General features: G+C 45.1%; 1 protein-coding gene across 3 annotated transcripts in view; it reads left to right on the forward strand.

Annotated features, from left to right (window-relative positions):
* plxnb2b (plexin b2b) overlaps nt 1-21,462 on the forward strand; it is a 122,020-nt gene that overhangs the window by 13,074 nt on the left and 87,484 nt on the right. The window contains exon 2 of one of the 3 annotated variants that reach the window (XM_051951951.1): nt 11,455-11,657. The exons of 1 other annotated variant lie outside the window; for it this stretch is intronic. The gene's annotated coding sequence lies outside the window, so the exon portion shown is untranslated. The remainder of the gene's footprint in view (nt 1-11,454; nt 11,658-21,462) is intronic. One more of the 3 variants, XM_022215954.2, reaches the window with a different exon arrangement.

Genomic DNA, 21,462 nt, shown 5'->3' on the forward strand with positions numbered 1-21,462 from the left:
ATGGGAGTAGCATCACCAACAATTTTTGCAAAACCCAAAACAGAATGAAAGGCCTGCGCTTTTGGGGTTAAGTGCCTGTGCCTCCATCTGTTAGTAACACTGCTCATAAGCTTTGTTTGGTAGTTATATCCGAGCACTAAGCAGCAAAAGAGAATCGAATAACCTGACTTTTCATTTCTCATGCTCATAATTGATGCGCTAATTGTGTGCTTATTCACAATAGGAGATGAAGGCAAAAACTCATCCTGAAGAAAGTATTCTTCGGATGTTATCTTTTGAGTAATGAAACTCTCCCTTCTTTCCTGTCTGCGGAGCCAATGTGTGATCCTGCATTTTGCTCGGGGCAGTATAGTAAATGATATAGCTGGGGCCATTAGCTAGATCTTTGTCTGTTCAAACTGCTGGCTCTTCCTGATAGCTAAAGTGTTTTCTGCTTATTAACCATGCTGTCATGTTCTCTTTTGTAAGCATGCACATTAATCTAAATGCATGCAAGTACATTAAAATTCTTTCTAGCAGCACACATTGAACCGCAAGAGGCTTGATCAGCTAAGAAATGACTGAGAGAATGCCAGTTCACTAGTTTTTGCTTAGCTCAGTGTAGACTATCAAAGAAGTGATTTGTATTCGTGCCGCCCGACGGTCCTGTGCCCCGTTTGCAGTAGCCAATCTGGGTGGGGGGGTTGTTATCAGAAGGCCTGAATGAAACAGCTGCCTAGCACTCCTCACCACAGCTCTGTTCAAGTCCTTCTACGCCTTTTGAAAATGTCGTGTTCTGCCCGTTGTGTCAGACACACTGCTTGCTAATGGCTCCTGGCTCTGATCCAACCTTATCCCACATTCTGAACCTGGCTTTGGTTGCATCAGGCCCCTCACACAACTCGGAGACTTACCTGGATCATGCCAGCCAGCAGCTCCCTTCTGCTGGGGAAACCGCTTTCCACAGTGGTTGAGGCATTTGGAGGATAAGCCCTAACCCACGGACTGCTCCTAGAGGGTATAGCTAGCACATGCCACTGCTAACACGCTAATATTTAGCAGCGAGAGGGGTTTCAGCAAAGCCCTGTGGGTAAGCCACTCCGGATTTTTCACTTCACAAACTAGCCCAGTCACATTGAAATGGCTTTTTCCTACTGTTTTGACTGTGCCCTCTCTCTGCCCTTGACTCCGGGAGCTGCTATTGAAATCAAGTGCACGTACGGACTTGTCAGCTCCGTGTAGCCACTAGCCGCTAGCCTAAGTGCATCACCCTTATCTGTGATGTCACTTGCTTCCTCCCCTGTCCATGCTTGTCTGAGCCAGGTCATAAGCCAGCCCTCCCCCTCCCCAAACCTGTCTGTTCAGTTGTAATGCAGCCTAAGCCTTTTGTTGAGAAGGGCATTAGCCTATATTTGTGGGCATGGGCACTTTGTCAAACAGACTTGGGAATGGCTGCTCCAGATGGGTGATTAGTCACTACTGTGTGCATGTGTGTCTTTGAGCGACTGTGAGAGAGCCACTGGTGTGTGTATGTGACCTAAGATAGGTTTCATTACGCAGGGATGAGGCCGACAGCCTAAATGAAGATAAAACACAGGTGCTCGCATTGTTTCATGTCATGCGCTTCTGTACGTGTATGTGTGCACAACTGTGTGACTGTGTGTTTATCATCTAATAGCTCCCAGCCCCCCATCCCATCACACACCCTCCCACCCCAACACACATCCCCAATGCAATCTCATCTCTAGCTCTGACTCGGCTAGCCGGGCTTCCATCAGCAATTTGGAGTGCAGCTCTCATGCCTGTAGGCAGCTGTAATGATAGCTTTTGCAAAAAAAAAGAAGAAAAAAGCCCAGCTGTTTGCTCACAAAGTATGAGAATGAAAAGTAGAGAGGAGGAAGAGGAGGATGAAAGCGTCACCATCCCCTCTATTGTACAGCTGCAATCTCATACAACTCACGAAGCAGACCTAACAAAAGCAAGAACACGTGCACCATGAAAGATTAATTGGTTGCTGTTAGCTCTAACTCTCATCATCACCTGCAGCAGTGAAGGTGGGGAATACAGAAACCAAACGCGTTGCCTGGTGTTGGTGAGGATAATAAGGCACCAGGGGGAAAGGCGTTTTTCTCTCTGGCCACTGGCTGACAAAAAGTTTCCGAAGCCAAACACTCCGAAGTTAGAAAGTGAAGCTGAGATACTGTTGTTTTGTGTTCACCTGGTCTAGTTAGCTTGGTGACGGCTCATCAGCTGGCACTGATTACACAGCGGACATGGTTAACAGCCCATTTAGAGCGTATGTGTGTGTGTGTGTGTGTGTGTTTAAGCGTGCACACAAGTAAGCACATGCATAACGTTGTGAGTGTGTGGTACACCACTGTCCAGACACATCTGCCTGGCTTTAATTAGTTTTGGCTGGCACAGGGACCAACCAGTCTCTCTGGTGTTTAATAACAGCCTAGACAGTGGGTATTTATCAAGGTCTGAATACAGCTGAAGGATCGTGCATTTATTCGGCCAAAATCACTTTAAAGTGATTATGTTCTTTTTATTTTCTGAAGCTAGTTGCGAAGAAGTTCCTCTTTTTTTCTGCATGCTGGGTCATGTCGAGGCACAAATTATCTCTGCTGCGAATGTCTTGGCTCTCTCTCAGTCCTCTTCTACATTTATTTTCCCCTTTCCTCTCTTCTCACACTTCTTTTCTTGCCAGTCATTATATTAATATGTCATGTGTCTGACCCAAATTTCCAGGCCCTTGAGTTCTTTCAGGGTTCTTCCTCTGCTCTTTTTGATCAGAGCCATCATAGTGAAAAGTATCTCAGCCAGAGAGAAAGACTGAGGCGATATTTCCTTGTCTCCTCAATCAGAATCAGTAAGCGGTCCTCGGTGAGCAAACAGACCTTCTCTTCTGTCTTTCCCTTTCCTGACTGCAGTTGTTTCTAATGAGGGCAGGGGATTTTCACTGATGAACCAATATGAGCTGACAGACACCCTCCCCTCCCTTAACCTGCCTTCTACCTCTTCTTCCCCCTCCATCCCTTCACATCTGTGAATGTTACCTGACGAGACTCATTTGTCAGCCCCCTCCCAGCTCCCCTCTTTCCGTTGACTTGCCCCAGCCACCTGATCCCTCCCTCCTGTTGTTCCGCCAGTGCCAACAGACCTGAGGAAGCTGCTGTGTGTGTGTGTTTGAGTGGGCGTGGAGTCTGAAGAGACAGAAACTAAACTGAGCAGAGTTGAGGTGCACACAGGTGCAGCTCCTCTTGCTGCCCGAGGGATAGCTGTCAAAGTCTCTTCACTTTGCCCCTCTTTCTTCATGTCATCCCCACTGTGGTCTTTGCATGTCTCACTCTAGCCTTACTCAGGTCTAGCGAAACACTCTTTCAGGACAGGGTGATCCCACGAGTCGCAGTACCCACAGGGAACATCCCTGCAGCTGTTTCTCCAGCTGGTGCTCTTCAACTTGTGTGCTTAGGTATTGTATCTGTATTGTTTTCGTTATCATCTCTGACTTTCTACAAGGACAAGTTTCCCATAAGGGGTAATAAAGATTTCTACTACTACTGTAATATATTGCATGCCAGAAGGGCCTAAGAAATATGGTGAGGAATTCAAAAGCAGTAGGAGCAACAGCTAACGTTGCCCCCGAGCTCCTCTTGCAAGTTGAGTGAATGCAAATGGACTTTTTTAAATAAAGCAGAGTTCCCCAGCTGTAATAGTCTGCATTCCTAGCACAATGCTGCGTAGCCCCATATCGCCTCATTCAATTCCATAGCAGCTTCCTTTTTGGGTGGGATTGACTGTCTGATTCCTTCCTGTGTCAGCTCACTGGGGGAAATTGCTTTGATTTTTGGGGCAGACTTGACCAGATTAAATAGAGCCGGTCCAGGCCGCGTGGACGGGTGGCTCCCAGCCATCTACTCATTTGTGTTTCTCATTGTCACTTGCAGCTCCTCTCCATTTTTGTTCTCTCCCCTTCCCTTTGTTTGCCTCACGCTTCTGCTCAGTATCTGGCCAACGATTGATAAGACCCAATCCCTGACAATGCTTGGCACGCAGCACAGGATCGGTGGCAGTGGCGCTCATGCATTGTGGCGAGTGTATGTCTGTTCAGGCTTTGGGAAGGAGACGGGATGCGGCTCACGTCATTGTTTATCTACCTTTCCACTTCCAGATGGCGCTCAGCAGAAAGAATGTGCTTCTTGACACACTCTCTCTTTTCTGACTCCATCCCTCCCTCCATCTCTCCTGTGGCGCAGTCCGGTGTATGCACTTGGTTTGCAGGTCCAGAATGCGCAGCTTGACGTGAGGGGAAGAGGTGGTGAGAGAGCCAAAATGGCAGACCGGGACTTGAGAGGGAGCCATAGAAAGTCAGGTGGTAGTCTCTGAGTGTGTGTTAAGACATAGTGTGAGAACATATGTGCTCGGGATTGTACCTCTGAGACGGCAGCACTTGATGAGTATTTGTGAATCTGAATCACAATGCAAAGGCGTGCTAGTGTGACAACACATTTGAAATACTTGACACAGTTTTTTTTTTCTTCCATTTTTTGCGAGGTCATTGAATCATAAAAATCTCGTCTCCGTCAACAATTGAGTCGGCCGGCCCCAGTCCTCTTGGTCGTCTGGATTGATGGACGGTCAATTCCAGCAGCAGGAGATAATCACAGCATATCAGCCTCCACCGATCCAAACTCTTATCTGTGTCTGCCCACTGCCAGCATGCCACAAATGACCACAGGGACACGCATTTCTTTTTATTGTTCCAAAGCCCCAAGGGAGAGAATGGGTTTGTGTGTGCTGAAGTTAGCTTTTGCAGACGTGTGTGACTGCATCCTCCGCTGGATGAACGCATTCACCTGGAGTGCTCCTTCACCACAGGGGCACTTCAACAAAACTCACCTCCCTGTTTTGGAAAGTGAATGCACTTATGATAAGGCAGCACTTTCAAATGTTTTTTTCCCCTACTTTTGCCTGCTGCCTTTTTAGATGAATTATGCACTGTCTGAAGTGTTTGGCGATAAGCCTTTTCCGTCCGAGTTCTCACTCAGAAAATCTTTCACTGTACCATGTCAATAGTATCAGGTTGGATACTGGCATTGTCCCGTGGTGCTATAAGGTGTTTTTTTTAAAAAAAAAAAATCTTTTACTTCAAAGTACTCTTGCCTTTGCCATCGCCATCAAGTATGATCAAATGAGATTATGTCTCCTGAGTGTTTATTGCAACAATGGACTTGAACAAAAGTCTTGTTTCTCACATCCGCTCTGCTGCCCAAAGGTCTTTTCAGGGGGTTATTTTTCCCCGAGTGAGCTGTGCTAATTGTGGCCTAATGGCGAGCTGTTATAGCTTAGAGTGGTAAAAAGCAGTCTGTTGGCGAGGCTTGGTGCCTTTCCTGTGCGGCCTGATTACGCTGTCTAGTTAATGCACCCTCCTCAGATACAAATGGAGGGTGGTTATTGCATCAGAAGAGACAGTCAGCCTGTCAAAATCGCCCTCTCTAACAGACAAGAGAGATAGATAAAGAGAGATGGAAAAGAGTGAGAGAGAATATATTCTGGAGAGCCAATTTCACTGAGGGGATAGAAGCGTGGTAGTGCAATTATGAAATATAGCTTTCTGTTTCAATAATGACCTTTTCTCCACAGGCTATATATAGGCCAGTGTAAATGATTTAGAGAATGGTCCATAGTGTCCTATAGATGATGACCTATGGATTCCGATGAAGAGCTCAGGCAGTTTCCAGTGAAAGATTGTGTCTTGCTGGCACTATGTTGAGCAAAGATGGTGGAGATGACAGCTGGGGACACTGGAAAGCAGTCTAAAGTCTGCCTTCACACTGCATGCCTTAGTGCTCAGTTAAGATTTATTGCTGGGATCAGTTTTCTTTTATTCGTTTTTCTCAGTTGACTGTTTGTATTTTTTTTAAAGAAGTGCCCAATATCAGATTCTAATGTGAACTGGCCACAGTCCTGAACTGATCTGCATCCACAAAGGACCATCAAGTAAGCAAGTTTATTTATACAGCTCCTTATCATAGACAGTTTATTCAAAGTGCTTTACAGGCAAATGTAAAAAAATATAAAGAATAAAATAAATGATCCAATTAGAATTAAATTATTTTTAAAAAATATTAAGCAAATAAGTTAAATTCATCAAAAATTGTATCGATAAAATGCGCATAGATTTATAGAAAAATTAAGTGATTGACTAAAATAGCTGAAGATGAGAGATTAGAAAAATTGAAGCATCTATGAGATGAAGTATGCAATACAATAGAAAAAAATAAATTTACGTGAGAAAATGAAGACTAGTTTATGTAAAAACTGTGAAAGATAGAATAAAATAAATATCACAGTAGCATGCACTCATGTGCACATAGACCGCTAAAGTCAGCATTTGTGATTTCGTTTATGTGACTACGTGCACTCGAAACCAGCAAAGTCTTCAGCAGTTGATCATGAGAATGAAGATTAGAGGCAAATATTTAATTATGGCAACAGATACTCCAGCCTCTTGCAGGAAAATACTTAGTTCAGGTGACCCCTCTTCCTGACAAAAGAGTTTAGGATCCGGGTTGTAACGGCTGGCAGGAGGGACAGGTTAGTGCATGCTGTCAAACCTGTTTTTGCAAAGTCCTCCATTTCCTCGATTCACCAATTGACTGCAGGCAGTACATAATTATGAAGAATATCGATCTAGAAGGATGTGAAAGTTGCATCAGGTCCATTATGATTGTTCAGACTGAGATTACACTGCAAAAAGTCACACCAGTATCACATTTAGGACTATATTTGGACAAACTGAAATGAACACATTACACGTGATTTGTGGTGTTCCCTGTGTTTGAAAAAGAAAAAAGAAAAACAGGCCTTAGTCACGTATGAGCCAAAAAATAATAAAAAAAATCCGATTTGGGACACTTTTGCCCTCAGTCTGAACATAGCCTTAGGCATTAGAGCATGCCTTTTCCAAGTTGCTTCCCGTGTGCTTCTGTCACTTTCAGTTTCCTATACTTGGAATGTATGTGTGGGAGTGCACGCCTACTGCATGTGGAATTCCACAGAAGGAAACAGGGCACACTTGTGTAGGTTGTTTTTCTTTTGCCGTAATTAATCACCAGAGGATCACATGATTGTTTCAGCCCGAGACTCATTTTCATAAAAAAATCTCCCTCAGCACAAGTTTTGCTCGGAGTCACACATGAAAGCCCACAGAAACATGGCCTCAGCACTGCTGCCAGTTGTGCAAAACACCCACACTGGCTACAGCACTGCTTACTATGCATCTGTCTGGATAGATACTCAGAGGTGGTACAAACCAGCTGCTCTCGCAGCAGTTGAGCCAATGCTGGGGGATAAAAAATGGGGTCACGAACTGAAGAACTCCTCTCTGTCCTGCTAATAGAAGAAACAGACTCTGATGGAATGCCAAACTGCTGTAAACCAGAAAACATGTTTGACTTAAAAGCATACACAGGCACCTGAAATATTTCTGCTTAACCACTTAGCAGCGGCAATTGCAGATGCGCCATATGATTTAACATGTTTACATGCTGATAAGGACATGTCCATGCTGGGAGTCAGTCTTGAAGTCAGTTTATTACCCAGCAGAAGTACAGACCTATACAATTCCCCTCTAATTGTATGTAAAACATGGTGTATCTCTCTTTTCCTTTTGCATTTTCACAAATATAAACTCTGGAACTGAACTGTACCTCATTAAATCTATTCTTGAGCCGCAACAGATAATTCAACTATTGATATTTTTTTCCATCGCTCAATTTTTTGCTCACATAATTTATTGCTGAAGTGTCTGGCGATAAGTCTCTTCCATTGGAATCCTTACAAGGACGCCTCTGTAGACCATATAATTGACGGTGTCTATCATTTTTTTTAAACGCATCACATAACTCTCAGATTGATATAAATCTACATCATGACATGTTGCCGGAATTGCTATAATTGAAATGTGTTTTTTAAAAATATGTAAGTTTGCATTTTCATTTTTGTGTTTGCTTACTTCTGATATGTCTACCCTGATTATTTACAGTAAGACTGAGCATTCTTAGTTTGGACACCACACACACACACACACACATTACTACACCCAGCAGTCGGTGAGGGGAAGCCCTCCTGCGGTGCCAGTGTAGTGCCATGCCTGACTCCACACTCTTATTATCATGATTGCCTGCTAAAGGTGGCAGGACGCTGAGTGCATTCACTCTGCCAGACAGCTTCATAAAGCGGCGATGGTTCCCAGTGGGGCCCTCATCAGTGGCAGAGAGCAGTGAAGCGCCTCCGGACTTTGCTCTCTGAAGTGACAATAGTTCTCCTGCCGATGGAGGGAGAAAAGAGAGGAGGCAGGGTAGAAAAACAAGATGGCCGCCGAGCAATTGCATCTGTTGAATGCCGCGCAGGGAGGTCATCCAGGAAGTAATGAGGTGAAACGCTGCAGTAGAGCAGTAACTGTCAATCAGATTGGACATTGTTGGGTTATAATGAGTGCCTGTTGTGGGTAAGCACCTACATAACTAGGTGGCTCGGGCGAATGTAGACCACCTTTAGCCTCTTCCAACATCTGCCTCTCCCCCAGTAATCTCCTTCATCCCTCATTTTTTTCCTCCTCATTGAGAACTAGGCAAGTAAAGCTACCCATGGACCATTTCCCGAGCATAATCCAACATCTGTCTTGCTCACGTCTCTTGCGTTGGCATTAAAACATTCACTCCCTCCCCCCCCCGTCTTCTTGCCATCTTCCACCCCCTCCGGTAGCCGTCACAGCCGCTGAACGATTTCCTCTCACTGGGAGGCTCCTCCGAGTCACTGTGGCAGTGTCAAACGAGGCTCCTATTTAAGCTCATTAAATGTTTCCAAGAGAATAGGAAATCAATGGTGCATACCGTTGCGCGAGAACTTTTCTCTTAATTTAATTTCCCCTCCCCCTTATCTATTTGCACATCTCTCTCTTTCTTTTTCTCCCATCATTCATGCTTGTTCCTACCCGGCATGTCGTTCTCCTTTAAGCGGTGGAGGTGGGTGAGGTGAGGTGCTGCGGAGGGGGGGCAGAAACGGTTGCCTTCAGAAACCATTTCAGACTCGTATTTGTGACAGGCACCATGGTGCGAGGCTGTCCAGACTTTTCAGCGTTGTTTAGCACTCACCACACGGAACACAATCGACTTGAAAGTTTTGCTCACGCTGACCTAGGCCCTGGAGTTTTAGCTTTTGTTTCAGGCCAGGCTCTTAAAGGAACAGGTTTCGACCAGAACAGAGTTTTGCAGTAAAAACATGTGGGAGAGTTCAACATGGTGATGTTTTGGATTGAGAAAACCCTGGCTTAGAAATACTCCCGCCTCCTGTTTGCTCCCTTCTCATCGTGACTTTTAACTTATCTCCTGTTTTGTCCCTCTCTGTCTAGTGCTGATCAGGATTTTTCCTTGGATTAAGGCTAGCGAGTGTGTGAGGGTGTGTGTGTATATCCTTGTGAGTACATGTCTGGCAGGGCTTTGTGCTGTTTGAAACTATGCCTGGGGGCTGGGCCCACACCTTCTCTGGAGCTCCTGTAATTGCTCTTTGGGGGCCTTGTCTCTGGCTCTGAGCCCGTCTCCATCACTCTCACTCTGTCTTTCTTCTGCACTCTTTGGCCGCCTCCTATCTATTTTTCTGCCCTCACTCCCTCTCTTCCCTCCCTGCATGGCTCATTATGGCTGATCCTCACCTGCCCAATCTGGGACTTCTTCTCGCACACACATACATACAGAGCCACTCAGCAGTTTTCAGAGCTGCTTGTCACTTGGATGGTTTGTGTCCTATCTGCTATAAAACAGCTTTGCTAATACTGTTTGGCCAAGAAATGGAAACAATAGTGCCGTCACATTTTTTCCCCTCCTACTGGTGCAAACACACAGTTTCTCATGTCTGTTGTGGCTGTCACAGCACCATTTTTCATAAAACCGTGGCCCTTCAACCCCAGCTCCTGCCTTTGTATACACTATTCTCAGCCACAGGCTTTAACCACAGGCCTGGTCTTTTCCATTTCAGCCCTCCCTCCAGCTTGTCACCCAGCAGCCCCTCCATGCTTGTTCCCAGGCTAGGGGGCTTACTTTGAAGGATAATGGATGTGGCCAGTTGCAGCTGCTCAGCAGCAGGGCACTATCATAGAAGTTATCTAAGGGCCTGAGAGTGGCCTGTGATGAATGGCTCGGAGCTGTGTGTCTCCACCGATCAATAAGCCACTAGCACCCAGATGAGCTAGATGCCCCCTCGCTCTCCGCTCCCCCCCCCATCCACACATATATCTCCCTCTCATAATCTCCCACAATGTTTGTGAATTTTTCCCTCCAATTCATGGCTTGAATTGGGCCATTGATCTTTTATCCTTGGCTTGTTTTAAATAAAGGGCCAGTATCTCCTCTCTACCCAAGCATGCAGGCTTTCTGACAGCAGTTATTGCTACACTGGCGGCAAAGCTCACAAACATTACTTTAGCCTGATCGAAGGGCCGTAATCGGAGAGGGAGAGAGAGAAAATGAAGGAGAGAGTGTATGAATCTGCAACCCCCACTCCTGGATCACCGCTGAGGTTTCCATTGCAAGGCTGATGCAAACAGAGGTCCCATGTGGATGTACACACTTGTAATGCAGACAAACACATGCACGCATACACCAAGCAGTCTTGCTGTCAGGGCTCATTGAGCGCAACCTGTCCCAAAGCACCTCGAACAGCCCCACCCAGCCTGATCTGAAATGGGATGTTTACGTCATTGTCTCAGTGTTGTGCACACGTGTTCGTCTGGTCTCTCCAGACCACCAAAGTGTGTAAATTTGTATTTCTTCTGCACGACAACAGGTGTGTCATATCTACTGTATGTGTTAGTTTTTGATCTGTTCTCTTTTTTTCTCGCTCTGCGCTCTGCTGGTTAGGGATTTGCGATGAAAAGAGCCGACTGGAAATCTCTGTGCCTCTCTCTCTTTCTCCCCTCCAGGGACTTTCACTAGTCTGTATCCTCCTCTCTTCGTCTTCGTCTCTCACTTCTCCTCCCACTTCGCTCCTCTCCTCTCCCCCTCCAGCTCTGATCTTGCTTCTGATCTGATGTTGTCTCTGTCACAAAGAGCAGATTCTCAGCCTGGTAATTGCATGTCTGCTGGCCACCGCACCTGTTGCTGTCATTGCAGCAGTGTAGGAGAGAGGGGAGACCAACGCCCTCTGGCCTCTATGCCCCTAACCCCCAACCTCCACCTGTGCTGCCGGTGTAAACCCCCAGGACTTTGGGAGCATGATTTGCTCAGTGTGTATTTGTGTGGTATGGGATGCTTTCACAGTTGAGTTGTGTTTATCTGTAACCTTGAGCTTCACCTCTAGCATGTGTAGCCATGAAATTGAATGTGTGTGCCTTCTGAAACCTGGCCAGTGCTGACAGTTTACTCTCTCACCCCCTAATCCTCTCCACCTCCTTTCCTCTCTCCCCTTATCCAGAGCCCAGGCCCTTAATGAAGCTGGGGGTCAGCGGCAGTGTGCGGCTAATTGGCCAAGTTCGCCTGGGGCTCCGGCTGCCTGTGATTGAAGTGTCCAGTGAGCGCCCACTGTGTAGCCACCACTGCACCCTATCCTGTTTTACTCCAACAGCCGAGACGCTCGCTGCACCTCTGCCGGCTTCTCCCTAGTGAGTAGCACCCGAGGTCATTTTATTTTCACTTACAATTTGCACACTTTGGTCGGTTTTCTCTGTTCTTGTGCTATTTTTGTGCAAAGAAGACTAATCAGGCTCTGGCTATTTTCCGGGTCACCAGTCCTGCACGTCACACTGAGTTTTTGTAATGGTCTTACAAACATTTATCTCTTGTACTTCATTTTTCTAAGCTTCTGTCTGTCTCCTCTTCCTCTCTCTCTGTATTTTCGTTGTTGCTAGCCTTTCATTCCCACACTTAGTCCCAGCATTTTCTCACTTTCCTTGGCTTGCGCTGCCCTCACACTCTTTGTCCTCACTTGCCACAGTGGGATTTAGGCAATTACCATGGTCCTCCATTGGCCAGCCTCCAGAAAAAAACAACTTCCAGCCCTTATTTCTCTCACGATGGGCCCAACAGTCCCAGCTCTGGCCAAGCTGCATCACTCTGTTGACCCAGGCGATGGCACGGGGGTGACTCTAATTAGTTGAGCCTCCTCTTTTTACTCGTTAAAGCAGTCCTGACTCCCATTGTTTGGCTGTCAGTGCAAAAGCAGAGGTAAAGGAGCAGTAGTGAGCTCCAGGGAAAGGACTGAGCAGATGGGGTGTGCAGAGCAGAGGGAAGGCATTGAGGCAGTAGCTCTGCTACCCAGCAGATAGTTGACCATCTCACCTGGGAGCTTTGCAGGCAGTGCCACGGTACACCAATAGTAACACTGTTTTGTTATTGTGCTAATAGAAGTGGAACATAGCTGGCTAGTAAATGGTCAACACTGTGTTCTGTATGTCAAAAACCAACGGTCCAATTGTAAGTCAAGTCTTTGCCTACAAGTTGGGATAAATTATACTCTGTCAAGACTTTATTTGCACACCAGTAGATTTTTTTGATTGTTTATTAGGGGATGTAAGTAAATATATATTCCCAGCAATTAACTGCTGCTATGATACTTTTGTATAGACAATTGTAAAAACTTCCTCTGTTCCCATTTCATTCAAAAGTGGAAGAGCACCGTGACTCACTCAGTCAATAACATAAATGAAAAAGGTGAGCAATAGCCACATATAATTGCAATTTATGCATTTGTGTTTCTCTCTGTTCATCACTTCTTCTTAAACTGTTTCTGTGATGTGCTTTAAATCCCGGAGCTGCCACAATGTCTCAGGACTTGCTGATTTCTTACGGTGCTACACTTGTCTATCTGTGGAGTGCTTAGCTTGACAGACGACTTCTTTTCTCACTCATCTTCATCATAATCAGCTGTTTGCTTAGGTCATAACTCTTGTGCTCCACTTTCTCTCACATTTTGTCCAGTACTGCCTGCTTGCCAGCCTGCCTACTGGTATTAAAGATAAACAAAATATGGCTCATTTAAAATGTAGGCTAAAGTGGCTGTTCTGGCCTTGCTGAATTAATAGATCTTGTGTGAAGAGACGCCTTTGCTCAAAGTACTTAAACTGCACTTGTGAGCCAAAATACGGCACATTAAACATTCGCACTACTTATTTTTAGAATTTTCTCTGTTTTTGTTCCTTTGTTATTCACAAACTCTGTCTCACATCCCAGAAGATGATGTAAATTTCATTGTAATGACATGCTATTTGGTATCCATGAGGATTAGGAGGTGTCAATCATTTCTACCATGAGGCTTTGCCTTGGTGCAACCCCTATGCAACGAGATACTTGGGTCTGAATGACTTTGGATACACTGGAACAAACGAATGAAACAAACATTGGTTGTCCTTTTTTGCAGAAGTGAGGGTGGAGGCTATAACTTTCTTTTCCCTTGTGCAACACCGACCTTTTTTATCTACCACATTACTATTAAATACTTTGAATGTTAATCGACCAGTCAGCTAGTTCTGCTCTCACATTCTTGTGTGAGATACTCCTTTTCGTTTACCAATTTAATTGTGTTTCTTTGAAGTATTCAGCAAAAACAAGTAAACAAGGCCATTTAATGGATAGTAATACCTTTGACACATAATATTTCAAAGAGGACGCTCTTAGAAAATATTGTTTTTCTAAAAAGCTCCACGTTTGTTTAGAATATTGCTGATGGCGATACCCAAACTGTGACACTTTTGAAGTTGGTTCAGGTTAATCAAGCGAGGAGAAAGCTGTGCAACATCAAAAGTCCTTTCTATGATATTCAAAATGACTCAGAATTTAAGTATGCATCCCCAGAGATGAGAGTGAATAATTCATTTGTCACGCTAAATCAAAGTGATGATCCTAACTTTACTGCCTGTGATCTATTGAAACTCTGAAATTGTCACAATAGTTTGTCAGATAACAATGTGTCATGTAATCTGAAGCCCACTGCTACGGTAAGGTCAGAGTGGGAAAAATGCATGTGTTAAAACACTTTCATGGACCCGCCGTGTGTTTTCTTCTCGTGAGCCTCAGAGAATCACTCCTGTTTAGTTTTCTCCATGGTGATAAACGTGCAATTCAATTTTTGGGCTTTAAAAATTCATCATCACGAATGCGAGGTATTTCATTCTGACACCTTCAGAATGTGTAAATATGGTTAAAAACGCTGCTACTCCCTCCAGAAATACCTGCCAGATGATAAACTTAATCACCACAGGCCAACACAGACACGAGGCCCTCATTGCCAGCACAGGATTGGTTTTGCTCATCGAACATGGCAAATGCCACGTCCTTGCGGTACCAAAATAATATAAAACACCTTGCTCTTGACTCATCACCCCTGCCCCTCCGATTGCAAGCTCCCCCAACTCCTACATGGTTCTGCAGCCCTCCAGTTTTCCATCGCCCCCTGTGAATATCCAAGCTGTCGAGGCTGACTGGGCTGAACGTTTTCTTGCCAGGGCACAGTTGGAACAGATCCGGCCTCCGGGCCACATATACCGCTCCACTCCAGCCCCTGCAAACAAGGCCTGCCCTGTGCAGCTGTCATCTAAATGCTAAGCGCTTTGGATCGCCACGGAGGATTCCTTTTGTACATACTTTATTTGTTGTTATTTTTTGAAGACTGCTTGTCCTTTTGGAGCATGATAGCTTTACATGCTTTATAGCTTGCTGAGCATGAGCCTCTGTTTGAGCTCATTTTGTGAATCATTGAATTTGCACTGAATCATCATTTGTTATTCAACAAGGTGTTCAAATCTGTATAGATGATGCAGATGCTTTATGTTTGGTTCGCCTATTTTGGGGATTATGGGCTTTTATTCAGAGGCATGTGTTTTGTTAGGTTTTTTTTTTTTTTTTTGAAGCAACAAGGTTCTGTAATGGTTATCTCTCGCATGATGGTATGAGACCTGTCTGCTGAGTTAATCGTCCCATCTGCACCCTTGGGGGCTGAGAAATGTGGCCGTCAGGCTTTATGGGAACATAAGCTGAACAGCGAAGCCCACTTTAAGGCAAGGCACGTTGAGAGACAGATTCCAGACGAGACTCTCAAACTGTTTCATGTCAAATCCACAGACATACAAATCTCCACAATGATCTGCCAAGTTTCTGTAGAATGCACTGGAGCAGGAATAGCAGAATTTCACACCCCCGCCCTGAGCCGTTGCTCCCCTCCTCTCACTCATCACTGGACGCTGTTTGGCAGCAGAGGGTGATGGGAAACATCTGTGAAAGTCAGTGTGTGCGCGCGGATGGTTGGATACAGTCACTGGATAAAGAATTTTGTTTTTATGTATATTTTTTTATCAGTATTTTTTACAGCATCTTTTACACAGCGGCAAACGAATCGGCTAACTTTGCACCGATCTCTTAGCGGAATGAATGAAATATGAATGTGGATCCAACATACAAACTGTTTGAGTAGTTAAACGGCTCCAGGGCTGATGTTTTCGAATTGATCCTGCTGCCCTGTTGGCAGATAAACGAGCAGGGGCGAGTCGGGGAAGAGAAGAGATAATAATGCGCTTCCTTTGCTGCTAAATTACTTCCTGTTGCTGACAAAAAGAAAGCACCATATTGGCTTCAGTTTCCTATTTCCACTCGGTTTTCTTTGCATTGGCAGTGTTGTGTTTGCATGCTTACTAGTATGTGCTTGGAAAAAAATACATTGAGAGAATGATTCAGCAGGTCCTCTGGATGCTCCTCTGCAGCTGCCAGAGATGTGACTGCTCAGAGTCACTGAAGTCTCTTTTATTTGGGTGTGCGGTGCAATATAAATAATGAAATGGAGCCCGTAATTGGTGGTTCTTGGTAATTAGGACCAAGCTGTCAGCTAGCGAAGTTGCCTCAGTCTGATGGCGCTGCAGCTAGGGCAGTAATTACTATTATCTATGGGGTTTGTTGACACAACAATAATCCCATTCTTAACCAGAATGGTGGGGCTTATGTTTACTCTCCCCATTTCAAGAGGTTCAGCGGCAACAATGCAGGAGGCATCAATCTTCAAATATGTGTTAATGCTTGTCAAGTGGCAAACATCAACTCATGACTGTAAAGGGGAAAGGGAGATCCCTGTCCTTGAATTTTCTGCTCAGTGAATATGTGAAGAGCTCGTCCAAATTTTCATTAGTCAAACAGTTTGACTTTTTCCCTGCAAGCAGTGTGACGCCCTACCATAAACAGCATTATCAACTATCTCAGCAGGTTTTCTAATACCCCTGTAATCCTGTCATTTCATTCATGGATACCGCCAGGGTTATTCTGGGCTTGGAGCGTATCTGCCCGCCTGTCTCTGCTCCTCTGTGTGAGAGATTGGATTCCCCAACTCCCCTCTTGCTCCCACCTTGCCACACGTACAAAAACACACACACACACACACTCTCGCGCACATGTTCATGCCCAAGTGTTCGCTCATCTCTTGTCAGATCATCATCGTGTAAATGGGCTGGTCAGACCCGATGATATATAGGGGTAGAGGACAATGGCACAGTATACCCTGTGTAGGGGATGATTCCTAGTTGCAGGTAATAACTTGCCCTCGCCGAAGTGAAATCCTGTTCATCTGGCTCAAGACTTACAAGCACAGCATTTACCCCATGAGACGAAGCAAGTGAATAGCCTCAAAACCACAGCACCCAGGTGACATTTCCTTTTCTTGCTATCATGCAAAGTAATGAACCTGCCGGAGACTTCCATGACTCTATGCAAGAAGGTGTCGAGTGTGATTATTGGGTGAGTGGAAGGGAGCAGCGAGGGAGAGCAAAGGGGAGATGAGTTGCTGTTTTCATCTATACAGTTACACACAACACACAAATTGCATTGGCTCTGAATTAAGCATGTGGCACCTCATTGCTTGAGGTGTGATGGACATTCAAACATATTGCAAGACAGAGAAAATGGCTTTTTAAGTAGGCTATTTATGGTGCAGATATTGTATTCATTTTATTATAATATAACATCCATTACACTCTGAGTGAACGGCATGGGGAGGTGAGGCCGGCAGAGTGCAGCTCAATGTAATAACAACTGTGCGTCTGGTCTAAATGAGCCAAGGAAAAGAGCAGGTTCCTGTAGATATTAGTTTCCTTTGTAGGGGTGCTCAGATCTGGTGATATGCTTCGTGAGGAGTAATAAAGAAATATATCTGTTTTTATTGTGCCTTGGCGACAGAGTTATGTTTAGAGCTAGTATAAAGAGCTGGAACATGGCGTAAAATGATATTATGGCCCATTAGGTGGGGCTCGAGCTAAGCGTCGCTAGCGGTAACAGAGGACTGGGGGTAATGGGGCCGCGGCGTATTGTCTGTGATCTGCTCTTTCACTTCTCTCTGATTGAATCGTCTACATCACTGACACTCCATCTCCTGGGGAACCGCAGTAGACAAGGTGATATTGGCTGAAGACATCACTCTGTCAAACCTGGGAGATAAGAGAATAAGGTGGAGGAAATTGGATGGGGGGGGCGTTCTGAAATGTAAAGGTGACGTTCAGGAATTATAGGTAGATCATTGTGCTGATCGAACTGGTCCCAAGGTGTGTACATGTTTCGTTTTGGAATCAAAACGATGTTGTTTCTTGGGCTGTTGCAACAAGATGGCAATGAACTTGGTTTACTTCAGCCGGTAGAAAACCTATATGTTGTCCAGTTTTCTCTCGTGATTTAGGCCTGCTTCTGCTGCAGTAAAACCTTAATCACCACTGCCCTCAAGGTTCTTGGTCTTCTGACCTTGTACCTCTGTCTGTCTGGTTTGGTTCTCTACAGAGCTGACCTGTGGTGGGGCTTTCCCCAGTGGACATCAATGGAAGGGGTTAGAATTATATTAAGGTACTGTTCTGTCTGGCAGAACCTTTCACATGCTCTTCCCCTAGGACCCGCTGTTGCTCGACTTACTGTGAAGGAGGGTTTAAAGCGGGGGAGAGGCCATAATTTAGCATACCCAGCTTCTCAGGCACCTCCTGCTTGAGACTCGTCCACACTGAGAACTCTCCTGTAAACCCGGCTTCACCTCTGTCTCTTGCCAAGCTACACCTTCCCAGTTGCTTGCTGAATAGGCGAGGCATTGTGTTGAGTGGCAGAGTTTATCTGTTGTACTGCGCAGCCAGTATGGGGGCTCAGGAAGTAATGTGAACCAAGCAGACGAAGAATTCCAGGCATCTTGAATGGAACCAGATGTGTGTTCTTTCACTCAGTCTCACATTGTGGGCTCTTGCTGATTCTACTTGTATATGCGACACAAAGACATGCATAAATGTACTCCGGGATACATGCTTGCACAAATACATACAATCACAAAAAGCCTGCAGGGTAGACTGGCTTTCATAACAGAACAAGATGGTATGATAAGAAATGAGATGGACTAGAAAATGATACTGTAGACTTGTTTACGACTGCATAGCATGCAGGCCTAGCAGCCTTCTCCTGCTTCACACAGGTGCATTGCTTGTACATGCCTGTCCATGTTGGTCGATATCGACCCTGAGATTAGGAAGGCACACACCAACCAGTTGCATTTTGAGACACATCGGACCCTTCTTGTTTTTATTTGCAGGTGGATGTTGGTTACCTGAAACCCTAGAGGAATGTCACAAAATGTACACAGCCTAAAGTACTCTCACAAACCAGTGTAGACACAGGCCTGCTGGAGTGATGTAACATATTTTTTACACCATAAATCCCAAGCTGTTCAGCAGCTGTTTTTTTAACCTTCATTTTTTGTGAACTCTGTAGTGTCAATCATCTAATTAAGAGATAAAAAATACTTAAAAATAACTAAATTCCCTGGTTCAGACTGGAAAATCTTGACTAACCAGTCAGTGACAAGTGTTACGATAGTTATGCTGGATAGATATAACTTCTTTGTTTTAGTACACTATAAATCACAAGCTGTTTAACAACGTTGTTGCAGGCTATAGTAAACCATGCCAAGCCGAGCCAGCACCTAGCTGGAGCACCTAAATGACATGTAATAATGTAATTAATTATACCTGTGCTTTTCATGCTACAACATGTAAATATGTCTACTGTAGAAAAGGTACATTGCTTGGTACTTAGACTAATGAAAACTGAGAATGTATTTACATGCCTGGTTGTCCTATGTCAACTGTTTGTTCATTTCATAGCCACGTGTTGCCAGTTTCAAGTCTGAAAACACAGTAAGTGTTGTAAAATGGTTAACATCACCAGCTGGTATCTGGCATTTCACCCACATTGCGTAAGTGTTGACCCCAGGCCAGTGGCTAAAGCACTTAGATGGTTCCGCCAGCATCACACAAAAGCTTTTCAAATTTATTCTGCATCCAAAGACTTGTTTCTCCTTCTTCTTGGCTCCGCTATACCATCAAAGTAAGTGGTGTTCATTGGCCTGGCTTTTGCTTGCAGGAATGTGTGACTAAGTGTGTGCGTGCTTGTTGCCTGAACATGTAGGCCCGTATCAGCCATCACCACAGGAAATGACCAGCCGTTTGCTTTGAAGTCCCAGCAGAGTTTTTCATTATTCCCACTATCTCCGGAGACATGAGGCGGCAGACCCGCCCCTCCTCCTCACAGACCCGCTCTGCACTCACCCTGCGTTGCTCCCCACTCAGAGCTGTGCCACCAACTGCCTGTTAGAATGCAGAACAAGCATCTATTAGCATAGAGAATGGGAGTGCTGGTTGCCACAGGGCACAAACCCCACCACTACCCCCCTCACTTCAACACACCATACTTGCCTGAAAAGGCTGAGAGGGCACGTGTAATTGCATTTTCTTCTCCCTGTGCAGAACCTCAATGAAAGATACGGGGAATTCTAAGATTCCCCAACCTTGGCCCATCCTTCCACTTCTTCTTTCTTGGTTATTCCCACTTGCTTCAACGCACACCTCCTTCCTGCTTTTCAGACCTCCACTGCCTCTCCTTACGCTTCTAGCATATCAAAATGTGTGGCGTGTGGAGATGAAATTAATTGGATTCAAGTGTACAAGTATTCAGCCCCCCATGGTGCACTGCTGTGTGAGGTAGGGTTGGCACAAACTCACCAGAACTTGCTGCAAGACGGCGAGTTGCTCTGCTGCCAGTTTTTGCCAGTCTGGAGCTTACTACTCATAGTGTTACACGGAATCAAATCTTTTTGCCCAGACACTAAAATAAACACTACTCTCCCACACAAACCGACAACACAACATCCATTTTTCTCCAGTGGTTCATACAATATATATGTACGACTTTCTGAGCAGGGAGACAGATGTGTTGTTTATCTGCCAGTAGGGCGCATGCCAAGGCAGCATGCCTGGCCTGGGTGTGGTTGAAATCTGGGTTAGGAAATCCCTCGTCGAGGTTATTACATGCAGAAATGCTAATGAAGCTTTTGCTCCAGTAATGGCATTACTGAATGGAAACACTAACCCACATGTTCTAAATGAGCACCACAATTTGCTGTGACAAAATCCTAATGACTAAATATCCAGTCTTCTAACATCCGTACAATCTGGATCATATATGTTAATGCAAGCTTTGATGGGAAAGGCAGAGATTCTCGGCTTCAATCTGTTTGTGTTGAGTAACTTGTGAAAGACATCTTGAAGTTGATGCATTGAAACCTGTGCCAATACAGTACTTAAGTATTAAACCTGTTATGCAAAACTCCCTTTTCATTTGCCAAGATATTAAAAACTTCTCAGTATTTCATGTAGCATTAAGACAAGCGGCCTAAAAAGGATGAAAGATTCAGGTTAGTCAAGTGGTTTAAGACACTGACCATGAACTGCAAAGTCCCTGATTTGGTTCCAAGTAGGGATCTCTGTTGCATGTCTGTCCCTTTTTACCCTAATATTCTGTCACTTGTGTTCTGTCAATCATCTATTTAAGACATAAAAAATAAAATTAAATAGCTAAGTTTCCCTGTTGAGTCTGACAATCTTGACCAAGCATTCCGTGGCAGTGACTTTCACTATATAAATATTTCTGTAAACAGGGCTACAGACACATTTCAGTCAGAAGTGAAAAAGCATTGAGGTTCAATACAAAGCCTTGCTTTGTCCAGCTCTTCCATTATGTGTGTGAAGCCTGTCTTATGGTGTTATAAATGCCTCCTCTGTCCAAAGGTTGCTGTTTGTTCCCCTCCTTGCTGTCTGATCAGTGCTGTGTGGCTGTGGCTTCTTGACTTCTCTGTTTGGCCTTCTCTCTCGTCCTGCTGGCTGGCTTTGTCTGATTTATGACAGTCTGGAGCTAATGGTACAGAACCAGGATTTGTGTCTGTGGTGTTGTGACTGGACCGGTGCCGGCTCATTGGCCTCCTCACTCCTCTCTGTCTCTCCTTCTCACTTGCTCCCTCTGGATGTGGTGAGCGTCAGAGTGAGATGGCCGGCCGGTGTTGATCAGCATCCCCGCACTCCAGCTCATTCGTCTTAACCCCCCCCCCCCAACACACACACACACTTTTCCGCCAGAGGAACCAGGCTGCAGA

Source organism: Acanthochromis polyacanthus, chromosome 8 (genome assembly GCF_021347895.1).
Source record: "Acanthochromis polyacanthus isolate Apoly-LR-REF ecotype Palm Island chromosome 8, KAUST_Apoly_ChrSc, whole genome shotgun sequence".
In the NCBI taxonomy this organism is placed as follows: Eukaryota; Metazoa; Chordata; class Actinopteri; family Pomacentridae; genus Acanthochromis; species Acanthochromis polyacanthus.